Below are 24,685 nucleotides of genomic sequence, written 5' to 3' on the forward strand. Positions count from 1 at the left end.
GGCGCAGCACGTTTTTTGGGTATACGGTACTGCCTCTAAGAAGGTCACCATCAGTCCCAGCCAATTGACGGACAGCAACATCCGAATCGTTGACTGAACCTTCTGGAGTTTCTCCGCAAGGAGAAACTCTCTTGCCCAGGATGTATCCAACCTTAGGCCCAGATAGTTCAGTCTCCTGGTGGGAACCAGGGATGATCTTTGGGAAAGCGAAAAAACGCTGATGTCCTGCGATGATGGGGATATAAAGATAGGCCTCCTAAATGTCTATGGACGCCAGGAAATCCCCCTGATGCAGGGAGGCCACCACTGTACGGATGGACTCTATTTCTTCCCAAGTCCAGATTTGGACGCACCTTGCCCTCTTTCCTGGGCATTGTGAATAGGTTCGAATAGAACCCCTGAAACCGTTCAATGTTAGAAGGGAAGAATCGCACCGGTGGAAGTGATCGAAACTCGATCCTGTGTCCTCCAGAAACCGGTGAAGACATCCCCCCCACCCCAGAGATGGGTAGGGGCGCATCAGGCTGTATTCTTCAGGCTTGGCTGAGCCGGACTTTTTGTTTAGCCGACCAGCGCCCTTTGAAACCCCTCTAAAGGGGCTTTGGAGGGTTTCGCCTTATCGCCCGCCCTCGCGGAACAAACAACTCTTTATGAGCAGAAAAGGAAGGTCCTCGTTAGTTACGAGGTCCTTCTATCCTAACAGTCTGTGGCAAGACAGCAGGTGGTACCGTCTATCCTCTAAAGAGGAATTCCTCAAACGGATAGCACCTAGCCATGCGTTAGGAAATAACAGGGGTTCATTTCAAAACTACCCCATTTGGGTAAAGGAAAATCCTTCGCCCTTTTGGTAGGCTAACAAGTACCAAAAAGGAATCTCAGTCTCAGCTACCTATGCCGGTGTAACCTCAAGACTAAAGGTTTCCCGGACGGACACAACTAGTGCATCCACCACTCTTGTGCTATGGCGGAGGCAGGAACGTGCTCCTCACTGCGGAACCATCGGTTCGACCCGAACATTGGCTGTTCGAGGTTTGGCCGAATTTAGAACTTTTTGCCCAAAAAGTTCGGAATTCGGCAACCAGAACCGACCAAAATGCAATGGTTCAGGAAATGGGCTTTAAAAGCCCGTCATTGGACCAGAACCATCAGTAAAAGCCAATTGAGGGGGCAGGAGAATGCTAGGAATGTGATTGGAGTGACTAGGGGGTCCATAGTCCAATCATTAGGGAATACGCCCCCCAGTATATAAGATAGCCCCCGCCAAATTCCTAGCATTCTCATACAGGGACATGAAAGAGAGTGGAATGCTGTTCTGTTACTTCTGTTACAATGTGTTACAAAGTGTCATTTAGCAATTTTTAGTGTGAGGAAAGGGATATCTAGTGTAGTTAGGGTGCTATTTTTCACTATAGTTAGCTTTAATTTATTCAGTTTCTGTAGGGAAAGTGTTAAGTGTAAGGGGACCGTAGTGTAGTGTAGGGTTAACTGACTCTGACTGCTATGGCAGGGTGACAAAACCCTTCCATAGCAGGGTGACCGCTATAGAGAAAAGATTGTTTCTCTTGTGTCACTTCAGAGCAGGGATATGGCTCCGCTCCCGTCAGCATTCTTTATGCTGCAGGGGTTGCTAGGGCTTTTTTAAGGACATGTTTGGAGTCAGGCATGACATCTGAACATGTCTATAGGGGTAAATATACACACCCATGTCTGTATATATACACCTGCATATATATAGTTGTTAAAGGAGCAGAACACTATACTTTTGCTAATTAAATAATTTGCACTAATATGGCTAGGCTCCCAACACACCTATATATGTGTAAGTGTAATATACGTATCAGTGTGTGTGTGTATATATATATACCCATATACAGAAGTTCAGATGTTTTGCCTGCCTCCAAAGAACCCAAAAAAATGCCCAAAAAAATGCCTGCAAGAACAAACCTGGGCATTTTTTTTGGCGCTGGCATTTTTTTGGGTTATTTGGAGGCAGGCAAAACAGCTGAACTTCTGTATAGGGGTATATATATACACACACACTGATATGTATTTTACACTTACACATATATAGGTGTGTTTGGAGCCTAGCCATATTAGTGCAAATTATTTCATTAGCAAAAGTATAGTGTTGTGCTACTTTCACACCTATATATGTGTAGGTGTGTATATATACCCCTATACAGAAGTTCAGATGTCATGCCTGCCTCCAAAGAACCCAAAAAAATGCCCAAAAAAATGCCTGCAAGAACAAACCTGGGCATTTTTTTTGGCGCTGGCATTTTTTTGGTTTCTTTGGAGGCAGGCAAAACATCTGAACTTCTGTATAGGGGTATATAAAAACACACACTTATATGTATATATACCCATACACATATATAGGTGTGAAAGGAGCAGAACACTATACTTTTGCTAATTAAATAATTTGCAATAATATGGCTACGCTCCCAACACACCTATATATGTGTAAGTGTAATATACATATAAGTGTGTGTGTATATATATATATATACCCCTATACAGAAGTTCAGATGTTTTGCCTGCCTCCAAAGAACCCCAAAAAAGTGCCTGCAAGAACAAACCTGGGCATTTTTTTTTGGCGCTGGCATTTTTTGGGTTCTTTGGAGGCAGGCAAAACATCTGAACTTCTGTATAGGGGTATATATATACACACACACTTATATGTATTTTACATTTACACATATTTTACATTTAACTAAATAGAATATCTACGCCTATCCCTGGTGCAGCAAAGAACAGGGGCGTAATAAAATAAAAAGACATGTGCCACGTCCTGAATGTCAGAAATACAAAAAAGGGGGAGGAATAAATGGACTTTGAGGGCACCGTAATAAAAAACACAACACTTTATTTTGGATAAGTATTAAAACCACAAAAGTGTATATCGACCGATCAACATGGACAGTTTCATTGATCAGAGGATGCAAGTGATAGGTGAGTGGGGGGAACCTCACCACCTGGAACATACAGTGCAACAGACAATACAAGATTGCATTTGAATGATATACAAAGGAGAAGTAGGGCGCTATACGCTGCACACAGACCGCACCACGGTGCAGGCAACGCAGAGCGTCCTGTACAATATGATAACAACTTCCAGAAGGAAATAAAACAATATATCCAATTGCTCTACATGTTTCGCCTGGTGTTCAGACTTCATCCGGAGCGGTTTGGAATATAAATTCTGTGTGGTAGGATACAATGGGATTAGTATAATAACATACCATCAGAAAAAATGAACATTGATGTCGCAAATTGAGTATGTCCAACCAATTAACACATGTCGCCAGTTAGAACACTAGCTGGCAAATTGCTAGAGTGTTCTCATAATTAACATCTAGAATAGTACAGCTGGCACAGAGGGGGGGGGGGGAGGAGATGGTATACTCCCCTCCAGTCAAGGTCAAACTGGGTGGGCTATGGATCACTGATTCAAGGGTCTCAGGAGTAAAGGGATCACTATGGGGAACAAGGGAGAAAGTAGCAAGACATAAAGGATCGTATAAGTCAGGTAACGATACCTACCCATAGGAAGATGTTGTTGGAGCCAACCAATAGGCACCAGAAATAATAGACCAATCTTGTAATAAGTAATCACGAGGGGTGACCTGTTGAGGTAGCTGGAGGAGCACGCACTGCTTATGGTCAGATTAGAAGGGAATCAGGTAGTAACAATATAGGGTATGCCTGTGGTAAGGAGTAAGATGTCATAGGGCCAGTTAAAGTAGCGGATAATGGCATCCAAGAGATGTAACAGGGGGTAATTATAGCGACAAGTAGCAATATACCCAAGCCAGGAAATATCCCACGAAAATGGAGATGCAGAAAGCATAAATAGCAGCATTAACAAGAACCGGTACCCACAGGGTTAGTGAGCCCTAATCAGGAAAGTAGATTAGATATATGGAACACCAACACCTAAAGAGTAAAACCAAAAGGGAGGAAGTGTCAGATGTCTAAGGACAGAGGCCGTGAAGGGTGGCCAATGTCGGTATTAAAGCCAGTGTATACTCACCTGTCCCATACATAGCCGGACATAAGGCATATAGTAAAATAGCAGGCAGTTCCTCCAAAACGAGAAAAGCTAGCAACAGATAGACAATTAAGGACTAGACTGGAACTCTAAATAGACAGAGAGACGAAGTAAGGAGATAAGAATTACCATGCAGCGCGTCCTCCAAATGCTCCTCAGGAACCCAGATCAGTGACCCCCGGATGGGGAATGACCACCATAACGGAGGCTGGATATCTGCCTCCTTTATAGCTCAATTGTTCCCGGGTCAGTGAGTCACCCGGAAGTGACGTCAGTCTGACCCCGGCCGTCCAGCCCACGCATGCGCCAAAAAAACCGTGCGTAAAAGGGTAGGAAATGCCGGACTGGCAGAGCGTGGGAGGGGAGGAGCCCACCAGAGGCCCGAGGGTCTAATGGGCTCATATGCCACATCTAAAGCCTCCATCAGGAAGCGTTGCAATGTGGCTCCCCGGCCGCACAGTGAAACCTAATAAACTCGAGCAGACCGTTGACAATGAAACAGCGCCACCCAGTGGAACCAAGACATAACAACATCCCCCAGTGGCAACCGCATCTATAGAGAAAAACGAAAAAAAAAGAAGACAGGAATATATAAATTGAATATCAGATCCATGAATAAATGATGTTAGATATAGAAAGGTAGACACATAAGATTCCAGCCATGGCAAAAGCCCAACCATATGGGCGTCTGCAATGAGAGGGAACAACCTTCAAAGTGGAAGAATAAATATCGAACAGTGAGGGCGCAGGAAATGCGCACCGGGTCCAATGAACCATGTATGAATCGCAGGAATAGTCCAAAGAAGGGAAAGGAGGGGGAGAGGTATTAGGAAGGGGAAAAGAGGGAGAATGGTAAAATTACAAAAAAGATTTGAAAGACTGTGCCTCATTCAACCCCGGGCGGCAGGTGGCATTGAGGCGTAGGATCCAGAGTGCCTCACGTTGTAGGACACGCCTGTTCCAATCGCCTCCACGGGGGTCTTGGGGAATCACCTCTAGAATAAAAAAGTGTGCACACCGGTTATTAAATCTGTGGTGCAGGTCTAAATGTCTGGTGACAGGGGTAAGCATCTTCCCTTTAGAAGAACAGTATACATGGTCGTTAATACGACGTCTGAGTGGGCGTACAGTCTTCCCTACATAGAAGACCCCACAGTCGCAGTACATTAAGTAGATCACCCCTTGGGTGTTGCAATCCGCTCGAAATGTTGGAAATAGGGTCTCACCATTGGGTAACAAAAATTGGGTGCCTTCAGCAACCCAGGGACAGAAAGCACACAGATGGCATCTGAAAGTGCCCCTGTTCCTGGGGGGGGGCACTCTGGACGGTTGATAGAAACTGCTTGTCAAGCGATCGCGCAAAGAGGGCGTGCGCCTGAAAGTCACCTGTGGGGTGGGATTAATGTGTTTGCGGACAATGGGGTCTTCACCGAGCATGTGCCAGTGTCTATTCAAAATACTTCTAAGTAAGCCTTGGTGGCTTGAGAACTCAGTGATGAGTCTAACAGTGGGTTGCTGTGGGGCCACATTGGGCCTATAAAGAAGTTCGGCCCTGTTTTTAGAGCGGGCACGATTATAAGCTTTACGTAATATACTTTTACTGTACCCTCTCTGAAGGAGGCGGGTACGAAGGAGGCCTGCTTGATGGTTGAAATCAGTAGTGAGCTTGCAATTACGCCTCAGCCTGATATATTGAGCATAGGGGATGCTACCTAGTAATGTGGGTGGATGCGCACTGGAGGCATGGAGAATAGTATTGCCTGAGGTCGGCTTACGGAATAGGTTGGTCACAACCTGGCCCTCCGAGTCCTTCATGATGGTCAGATCTAAAAAGTTGACCTCGGTAGGATGGAAAGAAAAAGTAAATTTCAAGTTGAACTCATTGATGTTGAGGAGTTCAATGAACTTGGTCAGGGTATTGGGAGAGCCTAACCACACAATTAGAACATCGTCAATGTATCTAAGCCATAGTTGAATATGGCAGACATACTGAGTGTAAATTTCTTCAGAGAAGATGTAACGTTCCCACCCCCCCAGGTACAGGTTGGCGTAGGCAGGTGCACAGCAGGTGCCCATAGCCACCCCCTGTACCTGGAGGAAGTGGGAACCATTGAAGGAGAACCAATTGTGGGTAAGGACAAATGTTAGTAGTTTGAGAAGAAACCGATTGAAGGGCCAGGTATGACGATCCTGTTCGGAGAGGAAGGTGCCTATCATCCCGACGCCCTGCTCGTGAGGGATGCTCGAGTACAGAGCCTCCACATCCAAAGTCACGAGCAGGGCGTCAGGAGGAAGGACCATACCCTCCAGGGTCCTCAGCAAGTCCACAGTATCCTTGATATAGGAGGGGAGACCCACTACATGTGGGAGTAAAAAGAAGTCGATAAAACGACTGGCGTGTTCGGTGAGGTTACCTATACCCGACACAATAGGACGCCCAGGAGGGCAATGTAAATTTTTGTGCGTCTTAGGGAGGGCGTAGAACGTCGCCTCCCTAGGAAGACGCACATTTAAATAATTATATGTGTCTTGGTCGATAATGCCATTCTGAAATGCTTCGCCATTAAGGGTTTTGTATTCCTCACCGAACCTGACAGTCGTGGAGCAATTTATCCTCCTATACCACGAGGTGTTGTTAAGTATGTCATAACACATTTGTTCATAGCTTGCCTTCGTCATAAGAACTACGTTGCCCCCCTTGTCCGAGGCTTTAATCACTAAGTCTGGATGTCGTTGTAGGTTACGTAAAGCTTTATGTTGTTTCGATGTGAGATTACCACGGGAAGGTGGCAATTGACATCTATAGATATCACTGGCACAAGCTATCAGAAAGGCCCAAATCTTAGGGTTGGTGTTAAGGCCAGGGAAGGCAGTGGATTTAGGTTTAAACTTCCTGTGGGTAGATGGAGGGGTCACCTCCAAAGGAGGTGGAGCAGCTGAAAGTAGGCCCGATGGAGGAGAAGAGGGGGCGCGTTCATTTTCCTCCAGAAGGAGGATCAGATCACGTAGAGCCATAAATTCTTTAATAGTGAATTTTTTGATCTGTTCAGAGAGTTCGCGCTCTTTATTCTGGCGGACGTGCTCCTGATCAAAGATAAACCTGTATGTCAGGTTGCGGCAAAACAGGTACAAATCCTTGATAGTGTTGTACCTATCTAATGGAGTAGTGGGGCAAAAAGTTAGGCCCAGTTCCAGCAGCTCCACCTCCTCGGGGGTAAGCACATACCCAGTCAGGTTGATGACAGAGAGGTTAGACTTTAGGTGGGAGGGATGGGGGGCTGACTCAGCTGAAAAAGGGAGGGTTGTGACCCTGGAAGATTGAAGTGGGAGTCCAGTGTAGTTTGTCTACTACCAGGCAGTAAACCCAACGAAGAAGATGGGTTAGAGACCCCTTGTTGGGGCAAAATGGGCCCCACCGCAGGGCTGGTGTTATTGCCCAGTTGGCCCGTATTGCTATCGGGGGGATTGCCACTGTCTGCCAGGGTGGGTTGGAGCATCTGCAGTGCCCGGGCCGCAATGTTGCCCAGGTAGGGATCAGGGGCAGGACCCGATGCATCCACAGGGCCCAAAGCACTAGAATGGCTGTTAGAGTGGGTAGACGGCTGTTTCTTGGCTGGTAGGCCAGACCGTTTGGCTGATTTGAATGGAGGATTGGGTGCAGCAGGTGGGCGATTGTGGAGACCATCGCGAGCCCTAGAACGGGTAAGCATGCGATTGGAAGTGCCAGACTGTTGTGAGGTATTGGAGAAGGACGATTAATCGGATTCACCGTCCGTCTCTCTGTGGTCAGAAGCCCTGGAACTAGATGTGGCATTGTAGGGTTGTCTAGGTCGTCTGGAACGAGATGGACCTTGCCAATGGTAGGCATAGCCTTCAGTGAAGGCCAACTTGTCCTTTACAAATTTGAGTTGTTTCTTGTGAATGATGTCCTTATTTAGTTTAGTTGTATATTCCTTGACTTCTGACCATCTTTTATCATAGTTAGCATGTTTCTTAATATTTTCATATTTGCCATATAAAGTGGCTAACTCTGAGTCAAGAACCGTCAAGTCCAACCTGTATTGGGTCACCAATAGTCTGCATAGCTCAAGGCTACAATGAGTCAAGGCATGCTCCCACTGTATCTTGAACTCAGCTGAAGTGATCTCAAATGATGGGAACAGTTGTACTCTGAGACCCATCGGGCATATCCCGTCTTGAATATATTTACAGAAATATTCGATGTGCCAAAACAGGTTGGACTTACGTTTGAGTAGTTTCTTGACTGTGTTGATGTATTGGTTCAGGCTAATATCATCGCTGACTGGAGTGGCAACACTCTGTTGCAGCTCCGACATGTAGCCAGTCCATGCCTCACCCATAAACTCCATCCCGGTACCACTGGAGGGGTCCAATAACCAAGTATTCAGATCACAACTAGACACTGTTGAAGATAAAGAGAAGGGGGGATGAAACACAAAAGGGAGGAGGAAGTAGGGAAGAAAAGGACACGGGGAACAAACAACAAGCACAAAAGACCTGGTCAGGGACTGGGGACAACCAGGTGTCGGCAGTCAGTGATCAGGAACAAGAATGATTCATAATAGGTATAATAGTTGAACATGAGTGGTATCAAGGTAACCTTGAGGTAAAAAAGCTGCAAAAGCCAGTATGGTGACTGGCGGGTGCTTCCACCCAAAATTGTTTAACTAAATAGAATATCTACGCCTATCCCTGGTGCAGCAAAGAACAGGGGCGTAATAAAATAAAAAGACATGTGCCACGTCCTGAATGTCAGAAATACAAAAAAGGGGGAGGAATAAATGGACTTTGAGGGCACCGTAATAAAAAACACAACACTTTATTTTGGATAAGTATTAAAACCACAAAAGTGTATATCGACCGATCAACATGGACAATTTCATTGATCAGAGGATGCAAGTGATAGGTGAGTGGGGGGAACCTCACCACCTGGAACATACAGTGCAACAGACAATACAAGATTGCATTTGAATGATATACAAAGGAGAAGTAGGGCGCTATACGCTGCACACAGACCGCACCACGGTGCAGGCAACGCAGAGCGTCCTGTACAATATGATAACAACTTCCAGAAGGAAATAAAACAATATATCCAATTGCTCTACATGTTTCGCCTGGTGTTCAGACTTCATCCGGAGCGGTTTGGAATATAAATTCTGTGTGGTAGGATACAATGGGATTAGTATAATAACATACCATCAGAAAAAATGAACATTGATGTCGCAAATTGAGTATGTCCAACCAATTAACACATGTCGCCAGTTAGAACACTAGCTGGCAAATTGCTAGAGTGTTCTCATAATTAACATCTAGAATAGTACAGCTGGCACAGAGGGGGGGGGGGGGAGGAGATGGTATATTCCCCTCCAGTCAAGGTCAAACTGAGTGGGCTATGGATCACTGATTCAAGGGTCTCAGGAGTAAAGGGATCACTATGGGGAACAAGGGAGAAAGTAGCAAGACATAAAGGATCGTATAAGTCAGGTAACGATACCTACCCATAGGAAGATGTTGTTGGAGCCACCCTTCACGGCCTCTGTCCTTAGACATCTGACACTTCCTCCCTTTTGGTTTTACTCTTTAGGTGTTGGTGTTCCATATATCTAATCTACTTTCCTGATTAGGGCTCACTAACCCTGTGGGTACCGGTTCTTGTTAATGCTGCTATTTATGCTTTCTGCATCTCCATTTTCGTGGGATATTTCCTGGCTTGGGTATATTGCTACTTGTCGCTATAATTACCCCCTGTTACATCTCTTGGATGCCATTATCCGCTACTTTAACTGGCCCTATGACATCTTACTCCTTACCACAGGCATACCCTATATTGTTACTACCTGATTCCCTTCTAATCTGACCATAAGCAGTGCGTGCTCCTCCAGCTACCTCAACAGGTCACCCCTCGTGATTACTTATTACAAGATTGGTCTATTATTTCTGGTGCCTATTGGTTGGCTCCAACAACATCTTCCTATGGGTAGGTATCGTTACCTGACTTATACGATCCTTTATGTCTTGCTACTTTCTCCCTTGTTCCCCATAGTGATCCCTTTACTCCTGAGACCCTTGAATCAGTGATCCATAGCCCACCCAGTTTGACCTTGACTGGAGGGGAGTATACCATCTCCTCCCCCCCCCCCCTCTGTGCCAGCTGTACTATTCTAGATGTTAATTATGAGAACACTCTAGCAATTTGCCAGCTAGTGTTCTAACTGGCGACATGTGTTAATTGGTTGGACATACTCAATTTGCGACATCAATGTTCATTTTTTCTGATGGTATGTTATTATACTAATCCCATTGTATCCTACCACACAGAATTTATATTCCAAACCGCTCCGGATGAAGTCTGAACACCAGGCGAAACATGTAGAGCAATTGGATATATTGTTTTATTTCCTTCTGGAAGTTGTTATCATATTGTACAGGACGCTCTTCGTTGCCTGCACCGTGGTGCGGTCTGTGTGCAGCGTATAGCGCCCTACTTCTCCTTTGTATATCATTCAAATGCAATCTTGTATTGTCTGTTGCACTGTATGTTCCAGGTGGTGAGGTTCCCCCCACTCACCTATCACTTGCATCCTCTGATCAATGAAATTGTCCATGTTGATCGGTCGATATACACTTTTGTGGTTTTAATACTTATCCAAAATAAAGTGTTGTGTTTTTTATTACGGTGCCCTCAAAGTCCATTTATTCCTCCCCCTTTTTTGTATTTCTGACATTCAGGACGTGGCACATGTCTTTTTATTTTATTACGCCCCTGTTCTTTGCTGCACCAGGGATAGGCGTAGATATTCTATTTAGTTAAACAATTTTGGGTGGAAGCACCCGCCAGTCACCATACTGGCTTTTGCAGCTTTTTTACCTCAAGGTTACCTTGATACCACTCATGTTCAACTATTATACCTATTATGAATCATTCTTGTTCCTGATCACTGACTGCCGACACCTGGTTGTCCCCAGTCCCTGACCAGGTCTTTTGTGCTTGTTGTTTGTTCCCCGTGTCCTTTTCTTCCCTACTTCCTCCTCCCTTTTGTGTTTCATCCCCCCTTCTCTTTATCTTCAACAGTGTCTAGTTGTGATCTGAATACTTGGTTATTGGACCCCTCCAGTGGTACCGGGATGGAGTTTATGGGTGAGGCATGGACTGGCTACATGTCGGAGCTGCAACAGAGTGTTGCCACTCCAGTCAGCGATGATATTAGCCTGAACCAATACATCAACACAGTCAAGAAACTACTCAAACGTAAGTCCAACCTGTTTTGGCACATCGAATATTTCTGTAAATATATTCAAGACGGGATATGCCCGATGGGTCTCAGAGTACAACTGTTCCCATCATTTGAGATCACTTCAGCTGAGTTCAAGATACAGTGGGAGCATGCCTTGACTCATTGTAGCCTTGAGCTATGCAGACTATTGGTGACCCAATACAGGTTGGACTTGACGGTTCTTGACTCAGAGTTAGCCACTTTATATGGCAAATATGAAAATATTAAGAAACATGCTAACTATGATAAAAGATGGTCAGAAGTCAAGGAATATACAACTAAACTAAATAAGGACATCATTCACAAGAAACAACTCAAATTTGTAAAGGACAAGTTGGCCTTCACTGAAGGCTATGCCTACCATTGGCAAGGTCCATCTCGTTCCAGACGACCTAGACAACCCTACAATGCCACATCTAGTTCCAGGGCTTCTGACCACAGAGAGACGGACGGTGAATCCGATTCATCGTCCTTCTCCAATACCTCACAACAGTCTGGCACTTCCAATCGCATGCTTACCCGTTCTAGGGCTCGCGATGGTCTCCACAATCGCCCACCTGCTGCACCCAATCCTCCATTCAAATCAGCCAAACGGTCTGGCCTACCAGCCAAGAAACAGCCGTCTACCCACTCTAACAGCCATTCTAGTGCTTTGGGCCCTGTGGATGCATCGGGTCCTGCCCCTGATCCCTACCTGGGCAACATTGCGGCCCGGGCACTGCAGATGCTCCAACCCACCCTGGCAGACAGTGGCAATCCCCCCGATAGCAATACGGGCCAACTGGGCAATAACACCAGCCCTGCGGTGGGGCCCATTTTGCCCCAACAAGGGGTCTCTAACCCATCTTCTTCGTTGGGTTTACTGCCTGGTAGTAGACAAACTACACTGGACTCCCACTTCAATCTTCCAGGGTCACAACCCTCCCTTTTTCAGCTGAGTCAGCCCCCCATCCCTCCCACCTAAAGTCTAACCTCTCTGTCATCAACCTGACTGGGTATGTGCTTACCCCCGAGGAGGTGGAGCTGCTGGAACTGGGCCTAACTTTTTGCCCCACTACTCCATTAGATAGGTACAACACTATCAAGGATTTGTACCTGTTTTGCCGCAACCTGACATACAGGTTTATCTTTGATCAGGAGCACGTCCGCCAGAATAAAGAGCGCGAACTCTCTGAACAGATCAAAAAGTTCACTATTAAAGAATTTATGGCTCTACGTGATCTGATCCTCCTTCTGGAGGAAAATGAACGCGCCCCCTCTTCTCCTCCATCGGGCCTACTTTCAGCTGCTCCACCTCCTTTGGAGGTGACCCCTCCATCTACCCACAGGAAGTTTAAACCTAAATCCACTGCCTTCCCTGACCTTAACACCAACCCTAAGATTTGGGCCTTTCTGATAGCTTGTGCCAGTGATATCTATAGATGTCAATTGCCACCTTCCCGTGGTAATCTCACATCGAAACAACATAAAGCTTTACGTAACCTACAACGACATCCAGACTTAGTGATTAAAGCCTCGGACAAGGGGGGCAACGTAGTTCTTATGACGAAGGCAAGCTATGAACAAATGTGTTATGACATACTTAACAACACCTCGTGGTATAGGAGGATAAATTGCTCCACGACTGTCAGGTTCGGTGAGGAATACAAAACCCTTATTGGCGAAGCATTTCAGAATGGCATTATCGACCAAGACACATATAATTATTTAAATGTGCGTCCTCCTAGGGAGGCGACGTTCTACGCCCTCCCTAAGACGCACAAAAATTTACATTGCCCTCCTGGGCGTCCTATTGTGTCGGGTATAGGTAACCTCACCGAACACGCCAGTCGTTTTATCGACTTCTTTTTACTCCCACATGTAGTGGGTCTCCCCTCCTATATCAAGGATACTGTGGACTTGCTGAGGACCCTGGAGGGTATGGTCCTTCCTCCTGACGCCCTGCTCGTGACTTTGGATGTGGAGGCTCTGTACTCGAGCATCCCTCACGAGCAGGGCGTCGGGATGATAGGCACCTTCCTCTCCGAACAGGATCGTCATACCTGGCCCTTCAATCGGTTTCTTCTCAAACTACTAACATTTGTCCTTACCCACAATTGGTTCTCCTTCAATGGTTCCCACTTCCTCCAGGTACAGGGGGTGGCTATGGGCACCTGCTGTGCACCTGCCTACGCCAACCTGTACCTGGGGGGGTGGGAACGTTACATCTTCTCTGAAGAAATTTACACTCAGTATGTCTGCCATATTCAACTATGGCTTAGATACATTGACGATGTTCTAATTGTGTGGTTAGGCTCTCCCAATACCCTGACCAAGTTCATTGAACTCCTCAACATCAATGAGTTCAACTTGAAATTTACTTTTTCTTTCCATCCTACCGAGGTCAACTTTTTAGATCTGACCATCATGAAGGACTCGGAGGGCCAGGTTGTGACCAACCTATTCCGTAAGCCGACCTCAGGCAATACTATTCTCCATGCTTCCAGTGCGCATCCACCCACATTACTACGTAGCATCCCCTATGCTCAATATATCAGGCTGAGGCGTAATTGCAAGCTCACTACTGATTTCAACCATCAAGCAGGCCTCCTTCATACCCGCCTCCTTCAGAGAGGGTACAGTAAAAGTATATTACGTAAAGCTTATAATCGTGCCCGCTCTAAAAACAGGGCCGAACTTCTTTATAGGCCCAATGTGGCCCCACAGCAACCCACTGTTAGACTCATCACTGAGTTCTCGAGCCACCAAGGCTTACTTAGAAGTATTTTGAATAGACACTGGCACATGCTCGGTGAAGACCCCATTGTCCGCAAACACATTAATCCCACCCCACAGGTGACTTTCAGGCGCACGCGCTCTTTGCGCGATCGCTTGACAAGCAGTTTCTATCAACCGTCCAGAGTGCCCCCCCCCAGGAACAGGGGCACTTTCAGATGCCATCAGTGTGCTTTCTGTCCCTGGGTTGCTGAAGGCACCCAATTTTTGTTACCCAATGGTGAGACCCTATTTCCAACATTTCGAGCGGATTGCAACACCCAAGGGGTGATCTACTTAATGTACTGCGACTGTGGGGTCTTCTATGTAGGGAAGACTGTACGCCCACTCAGACGTCGTATTAACGACCATGTATACTGTTCTTCTAAAGGGAAGATGCTTACCCCTGTCACCAGACATTTAGACCTGCACCACAGATTTAATAACCGGTGTGCACACTTTTTTATTCTAGAGGTGATTCCCCAAGACCCCCGTGGAGGCGATTGGAACAGGCGTGTCCTACAACGTGAGGCACTCTGGATCCTACGCCTCAATGCCACCTGCCGCCCGGGGTTGAATGAGGCACAGTCTTTCAAATCTTTTTTGTAATTTTACCATTCTCCCTCTTTTCCCCTTCCTAATACCTCTCCCCCTCCTTTCCCTTCTTTGGACTATTCCTGCGATTCATACATGGTTCATTGGACCCGGTGCGCATTTCCTGCGCCCTCACTGTTCGATATTTATTCTTCCACTTTGAAGGTTGTTCCCTCTCATTGCAGACGCCCATATGGTTGGGCTTTTGCCATGGCTGGAATCTTATGTGTCTACCTTTCTATATCTAACATCATTTATTCATGGATCTGATATTCAATTTATATATTCCTGTCTTCTTTTTTTTTTTCGTTTTTCTCTATAGATGCGGTTGCCACTGGGGGATGTTGTTATGTCTTGGTTCCACTGGGTGGCGCTGTTTCATTGTCAACGGTCTGCTCGAGTTTATTAGGTTTCACTGTGCGGCCGGGGAGCCACATTGCAACGCTTCCTGATGGAGGCTTTAGATGTGGCATATGAGCCCATTAGACCCTCGGGCCTCTGGTGGGCTCCTCCCCTCCCACGCTCTGCCAGTCCGGCGTTTCCTACCCTTTTACGCACGGTTTTTTGGCGCATGCGTGGGCTGGACGGCCGGGGTCAGACTGACGTCACTTCCGGGTGACTCACTGACCCGGGAACAATTGAGCTATAAAGGAGGCAGATATCCAGCCTCCGTTATGGTGGTCATTCCCCATCCGGGGGTCACTGATCTGGGTTCCTGAGGAGCATTTGGAGGACGCGCTGCATGGTAATTCTTATCTCCTTACTTCGTCTCTCTGTCTATTTAGAGTTCCAGTCTAGTCCTTAATTGTCTATCTGTTGCTAGCTTTTCTCGTTTTGGAGGAACTGCCTGCTATTTTACTATATGCCTTATGTCCGGCTATGTATGGGACAGGTGAGTATACACTGGCTTTAATACCGACATTGGCCACCCTTCACGGCCTCTGTCCTTAGACATCTGACACTTCCTCCCTTTTGGTTTTACTCTTTAGGTGTTGGTGTTCCATATATCTAATCTACTTTCCTGATTAGGGCTCACTAACCCTGTGGGTACCGGTTCTTGTTAATGCTGCTATTTATGCTTTCTGCATCTCCATTTTCGTGGGATATTTCCTGGCTTGGGTATATTGCTACTTGTCGCTATAATTACCCCCTGTTACATCTCTTGGATGCCATTATCCGCTACTTTAACTGGCCCTATGACATCTTACTCCTTACCACAGGCATACCCTATATTGTTACTACCTGATTCCCTTCTAATCTGACCATAAGCAGTGCGTGCTCCTCCAGCTACCTCAACAGGTCACCCCTCGTGATTACTTATTACAAGATTGGTCTATTATTTCTGGTGCCTATTGGTTGGCTCCAACAACATCTTCCTATGGGTAGGTATCGTTACCTGACTTATACGATCCTTTATGTCTTGCTACTTTCTCCCTTGTTCCCCATAGTGATCCCTTTACTCCTGAGACCCTTGAATCAGTGATCCATAGCCCACCCAGTTTGACCTTGACTGGAGGGGAGTATACCATCTCCTCCCCCCCCCCCCTCTGTGCCAGCTGTACTATTCTAGATGTTAATTATGAGAACACTCTAGCAATTTGCCAGCTAGTGTTCTAACTGGCGACATGTGTTAATTGGTTGGACATACTCAATTTGCGACATCAATGTTCATTTTTTCTGATGGTATGTTATTATACTAATCCCATTGTATCCTACCACACAGAATTTATATTCCAAACCGCTCCGGATGAAGTCTGAACACCAGGCGAAACATGTAGAGCAATTGGATATATTGTTTTATTTCCTTCTGGAAGTTGTTATCATATTGTACAGGACGCTCTGCGTTGCCTGCACCGTGGTGCGGTCTGTGTGCAGCGTATAGCGCCCTACTTCTCCTTTGTATATCATTCAAATGCAATCTTGTATTGTCTGTTGCACTGTATGTTCCAGGTGGTGAGGTTCCCCCCACTCACCTATCACTTGCATCCTCTGATCAATGAAATTGTCCATGTTGATCGGTCGATATACACTTTTGTGGTTTTAATACTTATCCAAAATATTTTACATTTACACATATGTGTTGGGAGCGGAGCCATATTAGCACAAATTATTTCATTAGCAAAAGTATACTGTTCTGCTCCTTTCACACCTATATATGTGTATGGGTATATATACATATAAGTGTGTGTTTTTATATACCCCTATACAGAAGTTCAGATGTTTTGCCTGCCTCCAAAGAACCCCAAAAAAATGCCCACAAAAATGCCAGCGCCAAAAAAAAAATGCCCAGGTTTGTTCTTGCAGGCGTTTTTTTGGGCATTTTTTGGGTTCTTTGGAGGCAGGCATGACATCTGAACTTCTGTATAGGGGTATATATACACACCTACACATATATAGGTGTGAAAGTAGCACAACACTATACTTTTGCTAATGAAATAATTTGCACTAATATGGCTAGGTTCCTAACAGACCTATATATGTGTAAGTGTAAAATACATATCAGTGTATGTGTATATATATATACCCCTATACAGAAGTTCAGATGTTTTGCCTGCCTCCAAAGAACCCCAAAAAAATGCCAGTGCCAAAAACAATGCCCAGGTTTGTTCTTGCAGGCATTTTTTTGGGCATTTTTTTGGGTTCTTTGGAGGCAGGCAAAACATCTGAACTTCTGTATAGGGGTATATATATACACACACACTGATATGTATTTTACATTTACACATATATAGGTGTGTTAGGAGCCTAGCCATATTAGAGCAAATTATTTAATTAGCAAAAGTATAGTGTTCTGCTCCTTTAACACCTATATATGTGCAGGTGTATATATACAGACATGGGTGTATGTATATATACCCCTATAGACATGTTCAGATGTCATGCCTGACTCCAAACATGTCCTCAAAAAAGCACTATCAACGCCTGCAGAAAAAAAAATGCTGACGGGAGCGGAGCCATATTAGTGCTCTGAAAGTGACAAAATACAAATGATCTCTTTTTTTCTGGTTCTGGACATGCTACAGAGCTGAAACTTCACAGGTACACTTTTTAGACCCCCCAGATACTAAATCCAAAATCAAAAAAATCTCTTTTTTTTTTCAATAATTGGCTCTCTATCAAAAATGACAATTTTTAAGAACTTTTTTTTGTGTGATTAATAGTCCCTGGGGCATGACCCAGAACCCAAGGCACTTTTTATGGGCATTTATTGGGTTTTAGGGCTTTAAAATTGTGTTTTTTGATTACCGAAGATCGGGTCCCATTGATTTCAATGGGGTTCTGAAATCCGGGCCGAACTTTCGGGTAGTTCGGATGTTCTGGCCGAACCGAACTTTTCAAAAGTTCGATCATCCCTACTCCTGAGCACGTAAATATCACACATGAGACTTTTTCAATGTTTGAACTGATAATGTACTGGATATTGTTTCATCCAACATTGCATCAAAACAGTGTACTGTAATGTTCACCTCTGTATGAGTGGTCAGTAGTGATGGGCCGAACACCCCCCTGTTCGGTTCGCACCAGAACAGCGCAAACAGGGGAAAAGTTTGTTCGAACATATGAACTCCATTGAAGTCTATGGGACTCGAACGTCTAAAATCAAGAGTCCTCATTTTAAAGGCTTAAATGCAAGTTATTTCCCAAAAATGTGTGTGGGGGTCCGGGTACTGACTAAGGATGATCGAACTTTTGAAAAGTTCGGTTCGGCCAGAACATCCGAACTTCCCGAAAGTTCGGCCCGGATTTCAGAACCCCATTGAAATCAATGGGACCCGAACTTCGGTAATCAAAAAACACAATTTTTAAGCCCTAAAACCCAATAAACGCCCCTAAAAAGTGCCCAGGGTTCTGGGTCATGCCCCATTAACTATTAATCACACAAAAAAAAGTTCTTAAAAATTGTCATTTTTGATAAAAAAGCCAATTATTGAAAAAATTAAAAAAAAAAGAGAGATTTTTTGATTTTTACTTTGGATTTAGTATCTGGGGGGTCTAAAAATTGTGCATGTGAAGTTTCAGCTCTGTAGCATGTCCAGAACCATGAAAAAAAAAGATAATTTTTCAGTAGAACAGGGATGTGGGTCGGGACCCTCCTTTAACTTTAACACCTATATGATCTTTTTTCTGGATCTGGACATGCTACAGAGCTGAAACTTCACAGGTACACCTTTTAGACCACCCAGACACCAAATCACACAAAAAAGTTCTTAAAAACTGTCATTTTTGATAAAAAAAGCCAATTATTGAAAAAATTTAAAAAAAAAAAGAGATTTTTTGATTTTTACTTTGGATTTAGTATCTGGGGGGGGGGGGTCTAAAAGGTGTGCATGTGAAGTTTCAGCTCTGTAGCATGTCCAGAACCATGAAAAAAAAATATATAATCTTTCAGTAGAACAGGGATGTGGGTCGGGACCCTCCTTTAACTTTAACACCTATATGATCTTTTTTTCTGGTTCTGGACATGCTATAGAGCTGAGCATGTCCAGAACCAGAAAAAAAAAAGATCGTTTGTATTAGAACACTTTCTTTCAGGACAGGTAGTTAGTTTCTCTCCCGGTTAAATAGCAGGCATTTTTTGGGGTTCTTTGCAGTCAGGAAAAACATGTGAACTTGTGTATAGTGGTACTGTGCACAAGTTCTGATGTTTTGCCTGCCTCCAAAAACCCCCAAAAAATGCCAGCAAAAACACACCTGGGCATTTTTTTTGGCATTTTTTTGGGTTCTTTGCAGTCAGGAAAAACATCTGAACTTGTGTATAGTGGCACTGTGCACAAGTTCAGATGTTTTGCCTGTCCCCAAAAACCCCCAAAAAATGGCAGCAAAAACACACCTGGGCATTTTTTTTTTGGACGCTAGCATTTTTTTGGGTTATTTTGAGGCAGGCAAAACATCTGAACTTGTCTATAGTGGTATATATACACACATACTTATATGTTTATACACACCTAGACAGATATAGGTGTGATAGTAGCAGAAATATATTAGTGTAAATGATTTCATTAGCGCAAGCATATATTTCTGCTACTATCACACCTATATATGTCTAGGTGTGTATATAAATATATGTATGTGTGTATATACACCACTATAGACAAGTTCAGATGTTTTGCCTGCCTCAAAAGAACCCAAAAAAATGCCAAAAAAACGCTAGCGTCAAAAAAAAAATGCCCAGGTGTGTTTTTGCTGGCATTTTTTGGGAGTTTTTGGAGGCAGGCAAAACATCAGAACTTGTGCACAGTACCACTATACACAAGTTCAGATGTTTTTCCTGACTGCAAAGAACCCCAAAAAATGCCTGCTATTAAACCGGGAGAGAAACTAACTACCTGTCCTGAAAGAAAGTGTTCTAATACAAACAATCTTTTTGTTTCTGGTTCTGGACATGCTACAGAGCTGAAACTTCACATGCACACCTTTTAGACCCCCAGATACGAAATCAAAAGTAAAAATCAAAAAATCTCTCTTTTTTTTTTTTTTTTTAATTTTTTCAATAATTGGCTTTTTTATCAAAAATTACAATTTTTAAGAACTTTTTTGTGTGATTTGGTGTCTGGGGGGTCTAAAAGGTGTACCTGTGAAGTTTCAGCTCTGTAGCATGTCCAGAACCAGAAAAAAAAAGGATTGTTTGTATTAGAACACTTTAAACACAGGTAGTTAGCTTCTCTCCCGGTTTAATAGCAGGCATTTTTTGGGGTTCTTTGCAGTCAGGAAAAACATCTGAACATGTGTATAGTGGTACTGTGCACAAGTTCTGATGTTTTGCCTGCCTCCAAAACCCCCCAAAAAATGCCAGCAAAAACACACCTGGGCATTTTTTTTTTGACGCTAGCGTTTTTTTGGCATTTTTTTGGGTTCTTTTGAGGCAGGCAAAACATCTGAACATGTGTATAGGGGGTATATATAGACATATATGTCTGAATATATACCCCTAGACATATATAGGTGTGATAGTAGCAGAAATATATTCCTGTAAATGATTTAATTAGCGCAAGCATTTATTTCTGCTACTATCACACCTATATATGTCTAGGGGTATATATTCAGACATATATGTCTATATATACCCCCTATACACATGTTCAGATGTCATGTCTGACATCAAACATCTCCTCAAAAAAGCACTGGCTGTGGCAGCCCCTGCAGCATAAAAAATGCTTGGCTGGAGAGAAGCCATATTCCAGTTACGAAGCTATTCAGAGAAATGATCATTTCTCTATAGCGGTCACCCTGCTATGGAAGGGTTTTGTCACCCTGCCATAGCAGTCACTGCCAGTTAACCCTACACTACACTACGGTCCCCTTACACTTAACACTTTCCCTACAGAAACTCAATTTTTGAAGCTAACTTAAGTGTAAAGGAGCACTCTAACTACACTAGATATCCCTTTCAGAAACAGAACTGCTTCCATTCTCTTCCATGTCCAGTATAACAATGCTAGGAATATGGCGGGGGCGATCTTATATACTGGGGGGCGTATTCACTAATGATTGGTCTAGGGACCCCCTAGTCACTCCAATCACATTCCTAGCATTCTCCTGCCCCCTCAATTGGCTTTTGCTAATGGTTCTAGTCCAATCACGGGCTTTTAAAGCCCATTTCCTGAAGCATTGCATTTTGGGCGGTTCTGGTTGCCGAATTCCGAACTTTTTGGGCAAAAAGTTCTAAATTCGGCCGAACCTCGAACACCCAATGTTCGGGTCGAACCAATGGTGGACCCGAACCGTTCGATCATCCCTAGTACTGACCCGGGGAACATGTAGCAATGCAAAAATTTTTTTACTGGTCACTGTGCTGCTACTGCGGCAAAGTGGCTCGTTAACGTCTGGCAACGTAGACCTACGTCACCGCCGCTCTTCCCCGATCATCGGGGATCGAGTGAGGAAAACCGCCCGCTTATGTAAACAAACAGACAGTGACAGATTACAGGATTCAGCATAGCTGAACCTGCGATCTGTGTCTCTATCACACAACCCCCTCCCCCCACACATGTCAGTAAGCATGAGGCATACATTTAACCCCTTGATCACAAATAAAGTTAACCCCTTCCCTGCCAATGTCATTGTTACAGTAACAGTGCATATTTATAGCACTGATTACTGTAGTAATGTCACTGGTACCCCCAAAAAGTGTCAAAAATGTCAGTTAGGGGTCCGATCTGTCTGCCGCATTGTCGCAGTCCCACAAAAAAAAAAATCGCAGATCGCCGCCATTACTATTAAAAAAAAAATAAACAATAAAAATGACAAATCTTTCCCGTAGTTAGTAAACGCAATAATCAATCCAAATACGCTTAATGTGATTTTTTTTTACCAAAAATATGTAGCAGAAAAAAAATTGGCCTAAAATGTTAAAAAATTTTGATTCATACATTTTTTTGGGGGAATGTTATACAGTGCCTTGCGAAAGTATTCGGCCCCCTTGAACTTTGCGACCTTTTGCCACATTTCAGGCTTCAAACATAAAGATATAAAACTGTAAATTTTTGTGAAGAATCAACAAGTGGGACACAATCATGAAGTGGAACGAAATTTATTGGATATTTCAAACTTTGTTAACAATTAAAAAACGGAAAAATTGGGCGTGCAAAATTATTCAGCCCCTTTACTTTCAGTGCAGCAAACTCTCTCCAGAAGTTCAGTGAGGATCTCTGAATGATCCAATGTTGACCTAAATGACTAATGATGATAAATAGATTCCACCTGTGTGTAATCAAGTCTCCGTATAAATGCACCTGCACTGTGATAGTCTCAGAGGTCCGTTTAAAGCGCAGAGAGCATCATGAAGAACAAGGAACACACCAGGCAGGTCCGAGATACTGTTGTGGAGAAGTTTAAAGCCGGATTTGGATACAAAAAGATTTCCCAAGCTTTAAACGTCCCAAGGAGCACTGTGCAAGCGATAATATTGAAATGGAAGAAGTATCAGACCACTGCAAATCTACGAAGACCTGGCCGTCCCTCTAAACTTTCAGCTCATACAAGGAGAAGACTGATCAGAGATGCAGCCAAGAGGCCCATGATCACTCTAAATGAACTGCAGAGATCTACAGCTGAGGTGGGAGACTCTGTCCATAGGACAACAATCAGTCGTATACTGCACAAATCTGGCCTTTCTCTATCGCTCATTGACAGACGTAGTCCTCGGTGATTCAACACCCTCGGGTTATGCTGCCCTCTACAGGAGTAGGACTAGACAGGAAAGAAAACGTTCTGTCCACACCCTAGGGGCAGTCTCAGAGGGTATATCCTCTCACTTCCTGCTCTAGCAAATCAGTTTTTTTCTGTCTAGTTAGGAGTAAGGACCTAGATACCTTGCTGGGATCTTCGGTCCTGGCAGGATTTTTTTCTTAGAAAAGATTTTTTAGACAGCTTTTTTTCTCTAGTGTTCCTGTGAGATCTTCAAGCAAGAAAGCTGAACTGGGCGACGGGCTGGATGTTGAGATCCAGTGGTCACCCCAGTTCAGCCTACGAGCGCGTGCAGGCCATAGCTCCGCGCTGGGTCGGCCGCGACATAGTCCCACTGGACGGGGACTGACCCTGCGAGTTAAACGTCTCGCTGAAACGCCAAAGACCATGAGTCACGGCGTCCGTATTGGTCGACAGCCCTCCTACCTAGGTGGAGAGGGGTACTGTCAGGAGTTGGCGCCTGCCTGGTTCCGGTATGGTGAGTAGTATGTTCCCCCTTTCCCCCTGACGGGTCTTGTGGTGAACGCGGGCCCCTCTCTGTAATGGTAAGGATGGGTTCCCCTCTATCCTATAACATGTCACAGATCCCCCTAATTGAGTGTGATTTTTGTGTACAAGAAGCCAGGAGGCTTGGTTTGGGAGCTGACAATCTAATTGTAAAAATGTGAAAATGATTGTAGTCAGTGGCAGTACTAGAACTTTACTGTGATAGTATAAGGTATCCTACCTGTCAGTAGCCACAGGGCGATGTCTATACATGTATACTGCTTTCCAGATCATTCCTCCAGCTAAGCAGATGCCTCCCGACGGCCACGGACCGCATACGGCCCGCCAGGGTCCGGTACCGCCGACCACGCTGACCACCATGAGGGTGAAGGGTTGTGAGGCCGAGATCCTTCTGCAGACATGCCGCTATTCTGTGCAGGCCGCCGCCATTGTCTGGTAGATCGCACGAGGCCGCCATTTTGGTGTAGCCTCGTGTCTCCAGCATGGGGGCGGCCATGTTTGAGGTGACTCAAACACCTCATGGAGCCAGGGGGAGGCGCCGGCAGGCGTGTTAAGGGGCGGAGCCGCCTCCTTTACCCAGGAAATAGGGCCAAAGACTTCCTGTCTGTAACAAGACAAGCACTGAGCAAGCTGATGAAAACTTCTGTGCATCAGGGATGAGCCTTGGGGTCTCTCTCTCTCTCTCTCTCTGTGGGGTCCAAAAAGGCAGGTAACACTGAGGGGCGCTGTTGCGACTGGGGGACACAAAAAAAAAAAAAAAGTTTTTTACTTTGTCATTTTTTGTCGCTGGCAAGTGTCTTGTATAATCATTGACCCTGCCGCATAGGTATCCCCACCTGATCCCCTCAAGGTGGCCGCAGGACCCTCCAGTACCCCACTTGTTTTTAATGCATTATCGGCAGTTTTGGAGTCTTTGGTATCCCGGGTGGAGGTGGCCTGTCAGGGACGGGGGTCAAGAAGCGACCCCCGCCTACCCCTATTGTTTATCAGATACTTCAGATACGGATTCGGAGCTGGTCAATTCGGAGCTGGTTTTGCGAGGAGCACGTTCCTCAGTTCCACTGCGGAACTGAGGAACGTGCTCCTCGCAAAATATAGTCTGGTCAGGAATGGGGTAAAATCTTCCGGTCTTAAAGCGGTTAAAAATACACTCATTGAGAATTTTTTTGTCAAAGACATGTAGCTAAATACATTTTGGCCTAAATATATGACAAAAATTGAATATATTGGATATTTTTTAACTGTCAAAGTGGAAAATGTCAATTTTTTAGCAAAATTTTCGCTCTTTTTTTATTAA

The sequence above is a fragment of the Pelophylax lessonae genome (genome assembly GCF_965119305.1).
Source record: "Pelophylax lessonae genome assembly, chromosome: 1".
Taxonomy (NCBI): domain Eukaryota; kingdom Metazoa; phylum Chordata; class Amphibia; order Anura; family Ranidae; genus Pelophylax; species Pelophylax lessonae.